This window comes from Rattus norvegicus, chromosome 9 (assembly GCF_036323735.1).
Source record: "Rattus norvegicus strain BN/NHsdMcwi chromosome 9, GRCr8, whole genome shotgun sequence".
Taxonomy (NCBI): Eukaryota; Metazoa; Chordata; class Mammalia; order Rodentia; family Muridae; genus Rattus; species Rattus norvegicus.
In genome coordinates, this window is record NC_086027.1 from 60233642 (window position 1) to 60245973 (window position 12332).

At 37.6% G+C, this 12332-nt stretch overlaps 1 pseudogene; it reads left to right on the forward strand.

Annotated features, from left to right (window-relative positions):
• Positions 1 to 10313: 10313 nt before the first annotated feature.
• Positions 10314 to 11317, forward strand: Tmem19-ps1 (transmembrane protein 19, pseudogene 1; annotated as a pseudogene).
• Positions 11318 to 12332: the final 1015 nt, after the last annotated feature.

Genomic DNA, 12332 nt, shown 5'->3' on the forward strand with positions numbered 1-12332 from the left:
TTATGCTTTTAGGTCATCACAGGGTAAAAGAGTACAGTTACATCTTTAGGAGGGTTGAGAACTACTGCTCTATACCATTTATAAAAGGATGACATAAACAAGCTTGTTAAAGGGCCTTTGGATATATAAGACTGGTTAGACATAAATTGATAATAAGGGTTTATTTTCTTCTCTTTTGCATAAAATATAACATCATACTCAATGAAAATATTTTATACTAAATCATAGTTTGGATTGGCTGTGATAGGACCACTCAGACTTTCACTTATAATGTGTAATAACTGAAAAAGAAATCCAACAAAAATGTAATTGTTATTTATTGAGGATTTTAAATTATTCATAGGGCAATGTCCTTGTTTGATGAGTGCTCTACAGCATATCTGCACTCTTAACTCTCTTCATTAACTTAGTTGCTACAGAACATTTAACCACTTAACCTAGAGCTATATTTCTTGGTGAAAGTTTAAGTTTACTGTACATTGGTTCTAAGCAATTCACAAATAATATGAAAATCTACGCTACTTATAAGCTTTATATGAAGTATAAAAATAATTATACTAATAGGTACAGAGAATGGAAAATTAGCTTCCAGGTGTTGTTCGTATGAAGAAAGTTCTCTGATTTCTTCTCAATAAAAACTTTCAAGACGAATACAAAGAGAAAAGGGGAAAATGACTATAGACTTAAAAAGACAAACATTAAATAATAGACACGAATCTCAATAATTTAATAGTAACTACAAAATCAATGAATTCATTTAATTGTGAGAGGGATTGTCAGAAAGGATTTTCAAATAAACTCAAAAATTCCCACTCTATACTCTTTTTAGAAAAATTAAGTTAGAGAAAGGGCTGAAGGAGCTGACTTGGTTTGCAACCCATAGGAAGAACAATAGTATCAACCAATCAGACCTTTCCAGAGCTCCCAGGGACTAAACCACCAACCAAAGAATACACATGGAGGGACCCACAGCTCCAGTGCATATGTTGGACATCAGTGGGAGGGGAAGCCCTTGTTCCTGAGAAGGCTGTATGCCTCAGTGTAGGGGAATGCCAGGGTGGTGAAGTGGGAATGGGTGGTTATGTCGGGGGAATACTCTCATTGAAGCAGGGGGAGGGAGGATGGGATAGGGGGTTTCCAGAGGGAAAACCAGGAAAGGGCATAACATTTGAAATGTAAATAAATAAAATGTCCAATAAAAATTATATTTGAATATATAAATTCATTGAAAGTCTATGAAAAACTATAAATTCTTGACATTTATGTCAAGATATAACTAAGATGGTGCTATTTATTAATTTAATGTTTCACATTGTATAGATAATAGTATTATTTAAAGTTAATTTGTAGTGTTAAGAAATTTTTATATAATATTCTCTCCTCACTCACCTCTCTTTAATTCCTCCCTTAACTCTCCCATTCCTTCTTATGGTCTCATGTTTGTCTTGCTTGCTGTACTTTGTGACATATTAATGATCATGCTGTGCTAATTAGTGATGTTCATGTGTGTTTGAACCTAAGCACTTTGTATTGGCTAACCTCTCAGTGGCCTCTCTCCTAGACAAGACTAATTATTAATCTCATGGAAGTCATCAGTTGCCTGTATGTCTTCTACCAATGGCATTTCTTTACCATGTGACAATTGCCTTTGTCATATCAACTGTCGTTGTGATGTGTACAGTTTGTTAGCCAACCATGTTTTGAGATTTTTTTTTCTGGCTCTTCTTCCCTGTTATATGTAAAAAACATTATCATTCAATGCTTTATCCTTTGTTTTCTTACTCAAATTTTTTTTTCGTGTCACCCTATTCTCTGAGGATTCCTAAGCTTTAGGAATAGGGGTTCTGTTCTAGATGTTCCAATTGTTGTTGGGTCACCCCAAAGTCAGTTGTTCTATGCATTTTGAACATATTGTTCAAAACAAATTTGTTTTTTGTATAGAGTATGTGTTTGCTGGAACAAATATCAAACAAACAAACTGCTTCTTTGATGAGGGAAAATCAGTAGTTGTCTGTGGTATAAAGGTAAGAATTAAATATGCAGTTAGAGGTTATACTACTCAGATTTATTTGATTTATTTAATCATTCATTTATTCATTGATTTATTTATTTTTACTTATTGACTTTACATACTACTCACTGCCCACCTCTCTGTCACCTGCTTCAACAATCTTTCCCCCATCCCTTTTCCTCTTCTCTTCTGCGCAGGAGGGGACTCACCAGTCTGGCATATCGTAATGCTAGGCACATCCTCTTACACTGAGACCAGAAAAGGCAGCCAATGAGAAAAGAACATATCCTACATACAGTCAATAGCTTTTAGAACCGTTGTTTGGGACCTACGTGAAGACCAAGCTGCACATCTGCTACATGTGTGCAAGGAGACCTAGGTCCAACCTGTGTATACTCTTTGATTGGTGGTTCAGTCACCGATAGCCCAAAGGGTCCAGGTTAGTTGACTGTTGGTTTTCTCAGGGAGTTCCTATCTCCTTCAGGTGATCACAATCCTTCTTATACTTCTACTAGAGTCTGTAAGCTCAATCCACTGTTTGGCTTTAGGTGTGTGCTTCTGTGTTGGCTGCTGGGTGGAGCCTCTCAGAGAACAGCCTGTTAGACTCCTGTCTATAAGCATAACACTTATATGTTATATGTTATATGTAATAGTATCATTAACACTGTCAGAGATTGGTGATTGCCCAGGGGATGGGTCTCAAGTTGGGCCAATTATTGGTTGCCCATTCCCTTAGTCTCTGTCCTATTCCCTATCCCTTAAAGACAGGATAAAGTTTGGGTTCAATATTTTGTGGGTGGGTTGGTTTCCCTATCTCTCTATTAGGGTTCCTGCGAAGCTATAGGAAGTGGCCTCTTCAGGTTCCATATCCCCAATGCTGTGAGCCATAGCTGAGGATATCCCCATTGATTCTTGGACACTTCCTTTTTTATCTCAGGACTCCATCTTGTCCTGGAGATGTCCCGTATCTAGCCAGCCCTTTCAGTTGTAGATTTCCATTCATTCTCATGGCCATCTGGCCAACTCTTATGTCCTTCTCCACACTTTATCCTGCAACCTTCCCATTCCCCTCCATATCCCTTCCTCTATCCCATTCCCACCCTCCATCTGCCTCTTAGGACTGTTTTATTCCTCCTTCTCAGTAAGATTCAAGCATCCTCACTAGTGCCTTACTTCTTGCTTAGCTTTTGTCCTGTGGAGTATAGCAAGGGTATCCTCTACTGTATGGCTAATATCAACGTATAAGTGAGTACATATCATGCATGAACTTTTGGCACTGGATTACCTTACTCAGGATGATATTATCATGGTCCATCCATTTATTCCAAAAATTCATGATGTTTTTGTTTTTAATAGCTGAAAAGCATTCCTCCATTGTGTACAGGTACTAGATTTTCCATATCAGTTATTCAGTTGAGGGATATCTACATTGTTTTCAGATTTTTGTTATTATGAATATACCTGTTATGAACATATTTGAACAAGTGTATTTCTCGCATGGGGGAACATCTCTTCAGTATATGCCACGTAGTGCTACAATTGGGTCTTGAAATAGAAATAGTGCCAGTTTTCCTGCTCAAATTTAAATGGCAGTAGAAGGTTCTCTTATTGGTTCATTGTCTAACTAGTCACAGGTAGTGGGCTTGATTTACAGTAACACACATGAATTAGTTCCATCCTCTTTGGAAATCCCTGTGATGAATAATTTGAATTGCCAGCTTGAAGACATCTAGAGTTAACTAAAACCCAAATATCTGGCCACACCTCTGTGGCATTTTTCTTGTTTGGTTTATTTGAGTTGGAATACCCATTCAAAATCTAGATAACTTTGACTAATATATTCCCAGGACATAAATGCCACTGGGTCATTGTTGTTTATTGTAGATATCACTAATGTTTGTACTGTTGGTTGCCTTGTAAATCCTTTGTAAATGTGCTTATCACCTTAGGTTACTATGAAAGCCAATCCAAGAAGTAGGTGTCCAGGTCAGTCGTATTTGATTTCTCCAAATCCTTGACAAAAGTCTACATGAACTTGCTTTCTTTTGTTTTAAATTTTATTTTTCTTGGATATTTTATGTATTTGCCTTCTATTGCTGGGAATAAACCAATCGATAAGACACCAGTCTGCATTTAGAGGGGGATCTTGGTTTCCCTTGACAAAAAAAAATCTGACTCTGGGTTTTCTATGCCAGCTGAAGAAAGTGAGTACTTTGTTAGATAGACCTTATAGTTGGTGGAATATTATTACTCTTGATGCTGGAATTTCATTTCAAGTACATACAACACAAGCAAATACCACATCTGAACATATACATACATGCATACATACATACACACACACACACACACACACACACACACACTTAGATCTGTTGCAAAGATTAAACAATGATTGCCTTTGGCCTTCTCAAACCACTTAGTGTTATATAACCCACCTTTCTCTCTACTTCTATATGGACTTTCTCTAAAGCCTCATCTAAGTCTCAGCAGAACTGTTTTCAAGTCTTCCTGTCATAGCAACTGCTTCTAATGATTCCTCTCTCAAGAGCCTTACTCCCCCCCACACATATGGTTCTTTTTTTGACTTTCCTGATAGCTTAAGTGATTTACTTACATCTACGGATTTGGAGCTAGTTTCGAATGTTAAATGGCATCTGTCTTTATGTTTCTGAGTTACATCACTCATCACTAGATTTTCTTCTTCTATTTACATGGAAAAACCATTATTTTATCTTTATTCAAAGCTTAATACAATACTTTATTTGCATGTACTTCATTTTGATCATCCATTAATCAATTGAGAGAAACAGTTTATTTTTCTTTAACAGCTGTGGTAAATAGATGAACAAGTATTATGGCTCCTGTAAACATATAAAAATAATACATTAAATGGTGAAAGGCTTGTTAATATCTCATACACAGCAGAGAAAATCATTGAAATAAGCTTTATTCTGTCTTTTCATGAATTTAAAGGAACAAGAAGAACTATGTGGGGGATGTTGAAAGGAGAAAAGGGAGAGGTGAAATATAATTATACTCTTATAATAAGAAAACAGTTGGGAGAACAGCTCAGTGGTTAAGAGCACTGAATGCTCTTCCAGAGGTCCTGAGTTCAATTTCCAGCAACCACATGGTTGCTAGCCATCTGTAATGGGATCGAATTCCCTCTCCTGGTGTGTCTGAAGACAGCGATAGTGTACTCACATACATAAATAAAGTCTTAAAATAGATAGAAAACAACTCAAAATGACACTATACAAACAAAAATAAAGGTAATTTATTTTTTCCAGGTATTATACATATAATGTCCTCCTGTGTGTGTGTGTGTGTGTGTGTGTGTGTGTGTTTGTGTGTGTATTACAAGACAGATATGCAAGCTTAGCTAATATTTTCATACGATATAAATTTAATCAATTTCTTCATCTCCAAGTCCTTTCGGACCTCTTCCTCATTTCTACGAGCCAACTTTATGTTCTCTCCTCCACTTTTCATAAAGAAATAAGCAAAAAAACTATTTATATTTTAAATCAATGAGTGGTGTGACTATGAAATAAATACATTTTGTAAATTAGATACATAAGGTAAATTTTGGCACAGAGTACATTCCTACATAAAAAGCGTTTACTGGATGAATAACATGCTTAAATGAAGAACACAAAAGCAGGGATTCCTTGCTCTTAAGTCCCTACTGGACTGGCACTTTGAAAGGAAATACATTATCAATTCAAAATAAGCTCTGGTGAGTATGCATATGTGAAGCAATGTAATAGACATTGAGGGAAAACTATGCTAATTAAGGTCCAAGTCCACCACATCCAGATAGCCTCTGGGCTTGGAGCAATATAGGAATCTCTCTTCATGAGTGGGACTTCCCCTTTTCTGACCTTGTCTGAGAAGTCTAAGCCAGGAGTTGAGGAATGTCAAATGGGATCAATTAGATTACAAGATCAATTTCCTTTGACATGGTAACATCTCATTTAGCACCTGAAACTTCTGAAATGGTTCCCCATGCTAATAAGGCATTTCAGGTGTCCTAAGCCCCAGTCAATGACATGTACCCATTCTGGATATTCCTACCCTCTATCCCTGAAAACATTATAAGCCTTAAATCATGCTATGTAAAGTTGATCTCCTTCATGATAGTTGATAATGTATGGCTCAAAGTAAGTCTTAACTACCAGGAGACCCCTCAGGAGACAGGAGAACAAATGCAAGATGTTATTTCCCTACCCTCCCCCACACCCCCAACTCCACGTGGATGACCCTCAATTAGCACCTCCTGTCCAGTGACTAGAAGGCAACCTGAATGGCTATAACCAGCTGTTTTTATACATTTTATGAATACAGGTTACATCAGCAAGTTTACAGTTTAACTTTTTGGCTAAGCAGTTTGACCTTTGAATCTATTAGCTAGCAAGCATGTGCCATGCATTCATTCGAACTCTATCTGGCACCAGAGGGTCAGGTGACTATCTATACATCCTGTGGTTTTTCAAGAATGTTCCTGTTCCTCCCAAGAATTGTAGGTGGAGAATGGAAATTGGCCTAGCCTTGACTTGAGGCAGGAAGCTGGTACTTGGCCTAGTTCCCCACTTCTAAGAAGGACTGAAGCACCTACACTTTGGTCTTCCTTCTTCTTGAGCTTCATGTGGTCTGTGAATTGTATTTTGGATATTCTGAGCTTTGGGGCTAATATTCACTTCTCAGTGAATATATACCATGTGTGTTCTTTTGTAACTGGGTTGCCTCACTTAGGATGATACTTTCCAATTCCATACATTTGCCTCTAAGAATTTCATAAAGTCATTTTTTTAAAAGCTGAGGAGTACTCCATTGTATAAATGTACCACATTTTTTTGTATCCATTTCTCTGTTGAAGAACATCGGGGTCCTTTCCAGCCTCTGGCGATTATAAATAAAGCTGCTATGAACATAGTGGTGCATGTGTTTTTGTTTTATGTTAGAGCATCTTTTGGGTATATGTCCAGTGGTATAGCTGGGTACTATCCAATTTTCTGAGGAATGTCTCAACTGACTTCCAGAGTGGTTGTACCAGCTTGCAATCCCAGCAACAACGAAGGAGATTTCCTCATTCTCCATCCTAGACAGAACCTGCTGTCACCTGAGATTTTGAACTTAGCCATCCTTTTTGGTGTGAAGTGGAATCTCAGAGCTGTTTAGATTTGCATTTCCTTGATGACTAAGGATGTTAAACATTTCTTTAGCTGCTTCTCAGCCATTTGATATTCTTCAGTTGAGAAATTTTTACTCAGCTCTGTACGCTATTTTTTAAAAGATTTATTTGATTCTATGGAATCTAACTTCTTGAGTTCTTTGTGTATATCGGGTATTAACCTTCTATCAGAAGTAGAATTGGTAAATTCTTTTCTCAAACTCTTGGTTGCCATTTTGTCCTAATGAGAGTGTCCTTTGCCTTACAGAAGCTTTGCAATTTTATGAGCTCCCATTTGTTGATTGTTGATCTTAGAGCATAAGCCTTTGATGCTCTGTTTGGGAAAATTTCCACTTGCCTATGTGTTCTAGATTCTTCCCCCACTTTCTCTTTTTTGAGTTTCAGTGTATCTAGTTTTATGTGGAGGTCCTTAATCCACTTGGACTTGAGCTTCATACAAGGCATTAAGAATGGATTAATTGGTGTTCTTCTACATGTTGACCACCAGGTGAACCATTTTTTGAAAATGCTGTCTTTTTTGCACTGGATGGTTTCAGCTCCTTTGTCAAAGGTCAATTGATCATAAGTGTGTGGGTTCCTATCTGGGTCTTCAATTCTATTCCACTTAACTACTTGCCTGTCTCTGTACCAGGGAAGAAGACAAAGTATCTCTGTTTTCAGTTGATATGATAGTATACTTAAATGATACCAAAAATTTCCCCCAAAACTCCTAAACCTGATAAACAACTTCAGCAAAATGGCTGCATATAAAATTAACTCAAACAAATCAGTAGCCTTCCTCTATTCAAAGGATAAGGCTGAGTAAGTAATTAGGAAAATGACACCTTTCACAATAGTTGCAAACAATATAAAATACTTATTGTGACTCTAATCCAGCTAGTGAAAGATCTGTATAACTAGAACTACAAGTCTCTGAAGAAAGAAATTAAATACATTCTTAGAAGATGGAAAGATCTCCACTGCTAATGAATTGTCAGGATTAATATAGTAAAAAGTGACCATCTTGCCAAAAGCAATCTACAGATTTAAGGCAATCCCCATAAAAATTCCAAGTCAATTCTTCATAGTGTTAGAAAGAGCAATTTGCAAATTCATTTGGAATCACAAATAAAACCAGGATAGTGAAAACTGTTCTCAACAATAAAAGAACTCCTGGGGGAATCACTATCCCTGACCTCAAGCTGTATTACGCAGCAATAGTGATAAAGATACTTGTTAAGGACAAGAAATACAAGAGATATACAGGCTGGGAAAGTAGGTAATAATTTGAGAAGTTATTAATTGACCCATATCTTACCAATTCTTAAGTAGAATTTGTGAATCCTAGTAAACCTCTAACTCTGTGCTAATTTTTGGAGTAATTAGTGAAATAATTTCTACAAATTTTTCTCTGAATTCTCTTTTTTGAATATTTTTCTGACTATGAACAACTTAAAATTTAATAATACTAATGAATAAGTGGTAGGAATGATTTGATTTAGTTGTTTCAATGCTTGTAAATTTTAGATATCCTTAGTACTTTAATTGTCCATTTTTTGACATAAAATGTTTCAGAGTACACTTGGGGGTTGTAGTAAACATCACACCAAAATGCTGCTCCCATTTATTTGCTAAGTAAATATCAATTGGTATAGTGTTCGTGATAAGATTCTGTTTGTAAACTTAAGAATATGGCTTGCCAGTATCATCTCCTCTAGGGAGGAAATTTTCTCTATGGAGACTGATATTTGAAGAAAGTAAAATGTTTCTGGTACTAGAAACATTTATTATTATAGTATGCTCCGGTGGGGATTTTTATAAAGGCAAAGTCAGAGAGACTTTACAAACTGGGAAGTCAAATCTAACATTTACCTCATGTGGAATGAAATAATTCTCTTCTCTCCCCAATATGTTTATCCAACCTACACATGTTTTTTTTACAACAGTACACTGAAAAAGAGCCCTGGAATGTTTCGTTTTTAGGAAGAGGCTCATTTGAAAGGTCAAGACTCTTAAAAGAGTGTATCACCAATTATCTAGATAAAAGATAGTATTTTCTTGATTTCAAACTTATATATCTGGTCTTTTATTATTCTGTACAACATATACCTATGTAGATCTTCCTGATTCTTCAAGACTTATTAATTAATTCCACAATAATCCTGGCACATATACATCTAACATTGTATAATTCAATAAACCAGTGCTGTAAGACAAATCCATTTAATCACCCTATCTTTAAGAAAAAGAACAACGACAAAATGCTAACTCACTTCCATTAAAAGATACTTTTGCCCCTCCCGGTTCAAAAGACACTTTCAAAGTCGATTATTTTTTTATTGTAGTTTAATTCTTTGTCTTCTCTTCTTCCTTCATTTTTCTTTTGTTCTTTCTCTGTCGCATCTCATAATTTCATGATGCTTTTCTTTGTGCCACTGCCTCACTTTTCTTTCATTGCATACTACTTCTCTAGACAGCTTCATACATGTAGATATGGAATTTATAAAAATGGTTCAGCATTAAGAGTTTATGCTTACAGTTATTTGTATAGGGTTGAAGTTTCCCAGGCTTTTCCATAGTCTTAATTTTCTTTAGCATGTCTATTGTTCTTTTTCCTTAGCTTGTTTTCAGGCAGACATGTTGGTGAGACTATTTTTTTTTATCAGTATAGCTCTTAATGCTTCTAGGAGATAGAATAACAGAAAACTCCCCGATCCTTTGATTTTTGATATGCGGAAGTACACATATTTGTAAGTGTCTTAGGTTTTTATTGCTGTTATCAGACACCATGACTGTAGTAGGGAGCTGCTGATACTAATCCCTCATTCCCTAATTGGTTTTTGATTTGGTCAGTAAAGGAGGCCCTAAGAAGGGGCTTTTTGGCCACAGTTTGGAATGACTAGCACACAGCAATCATGAAAAATTGTGAGGAATCTGGGAGCAGCCGGCTGTTCTGCTGGCCTGGCAGGTCCTCAGTGCATCCTCTGTGTGCCTTCATTTTACAAGGGGGGGGGGGCATTAACCTTCCTGGGTTGAGCTGGAGCACTGTGCCAGCAGCAGTGACTAGAAGTTTGGGATTTATGATTCTATTTTTTGGTTTGGTTGGTGGAAGGAATGTCCCTAGCTCTATTTTCCGTGACAGATCTTGACAAAACATGCAAAAAGTATATAAAGATGATTAGCAATATAGTACTATTGAGCCTGATCATTTCCATTTCCCTAGCATTCTGGATTATTTCACTGACTCCTAGCTCCTATTATGATAAATTGCAGCCTGTTTCTCGGTAGTCCTGGCTGTTCTCTGCTGTTGTTCCTGTTGTGTTGCTTTTGCTTCTAAAAGGAAAAGTCTAGATCACAGTGGAGCTTTAGGAGGACTGGTTGTTGGACCCATCTTAACCATTGCAAATTTCAGCTTTTTTACCTCTTCACTGTTTTTCCTTTAATCTTCAAAACTCACAAAATGGAGAGGAGAAATGAAGAAGCTTCTAGACTCAGAGTGTAAGGAAGGAGGACAAAGCAAATTGGGTTCAGATATTCTGTAATGGAGCTGTGCCCACAGAGTTGGCCCTGCTCTTCAGGAGAGAAAATGGCCCTGGGGAATTGTCCATGAATATCCCCAAACAGCTTCCTGGATGTCTTTGTCTCTCTTGGCTGCACTGGTCTGCTTTACTGGAGACACTTGGGCTTCTGAAGTTGGTCCAGTTCTGAGCAAAAGTTCACCTTGACTAATAAAAACCTGAGAGAAAGTTCCAGTTCGAAACAATGGAGGAGTAACAGCAATGGGATTTGCCTCCATTCTCCTTGGTTGTACCGTCGTGGGCTTGGCGTACTTCCTCACACATTTTATATTTGTGAATGATTTAGACATTACTGCTCCACAGTAGCCCATTATAGCATTTGGAGGTCTGACTGGGTGATTCGGATCAATTGTGGACTCATTCTTAGGGGCAACAATACAGTTCTCTGGTCTGGATGAAACCACTGGCCTGTTGTTTAGTAGCCCAACCCAGGAGACCAAGCACATAGCAGGGAAATCCATGCTGGATAAAAATGCTGTAAATCTGCTTTCTTTGGTTTTGGTAGCCCACTTGCTCCCAACAGCTACTTTGGGATTTGGGCCCAGAAAGTAAACCTTCCTTCCCAACCAGTTGATAGTGGTGATTCCAGCCAAACTTGCAGTGGGAAGAATTTTTTTTTCAGTGAATGACAAATTCAGGGACTTTCAGAATGCCCCTTCTATGTTCTGCTGTGGTGACATACCATGGGCTTCGTTCAGCTCCCTTAGCAGATAACATCTTTCTGGAGAAAATGCATACAAGTTGTCCACATTCATCCTCTGTGGATGAAGCTTCAGGAACAAAAGAGCTGCTCTTGCCCTCTCTGGCCAAACTGAAATATCAAATGTTTTCTGTAAATTGTGATTTTTGTGTCCATATCTCCTCCTATGAATATTTTTATTCCCCCTTTTAAGAAGGACTGAAGTATCTACACTGAGATATAGAGACAAAGTTTGGAGCAGAGACTGAAGGAAGGGCCATTCAGAGCCTGCCCCACCTGGCAATCCAGTCTATATGTCTATCTATATCTATGTCAATGTCTATATCTATATCTATATCTATATCTATATCTATATCTATATCTATATCTGTATCTGTATCTGTATCTGTATCTGTATCTGTATCTGTATCTATCTAGCTAGCCACCAAAACTAGACAATATTGATGAAATCAAGAAGTGCAGGCTGACAAGAACCTAATATAGCTGTCCCCTTAGAGGCTCAGCCAGACCATGACAAATACAAAGGTGAATGCTAGCAGCAAACCATTGAATTGAGGATATGGTCCCCATTGGAAGAGTTAGAGAAAGGATTGAAGGAGCTGAAGGGGCTTGCAACCCCATAAGAACAACAATACCAGCCAACTAGAGCTCCCAGTGACTAAATCACTACCCAAAGAAATGGACAGAACCATGACTCCAACTGCTAATGTAGCAGAGGATGGCCTTGTTGGGCACCAATTGAGAGGAGAAGCCCTTAGTTCTGCAAAGGCTGGAACCCCCCCCCAAATGTAGGAGAATGTCAGGGTGGAGAGGTGGGAAGTTGGGGTTGTTGGAGAGGGGGAACATCCATATAGAAGAAGGGGCAGA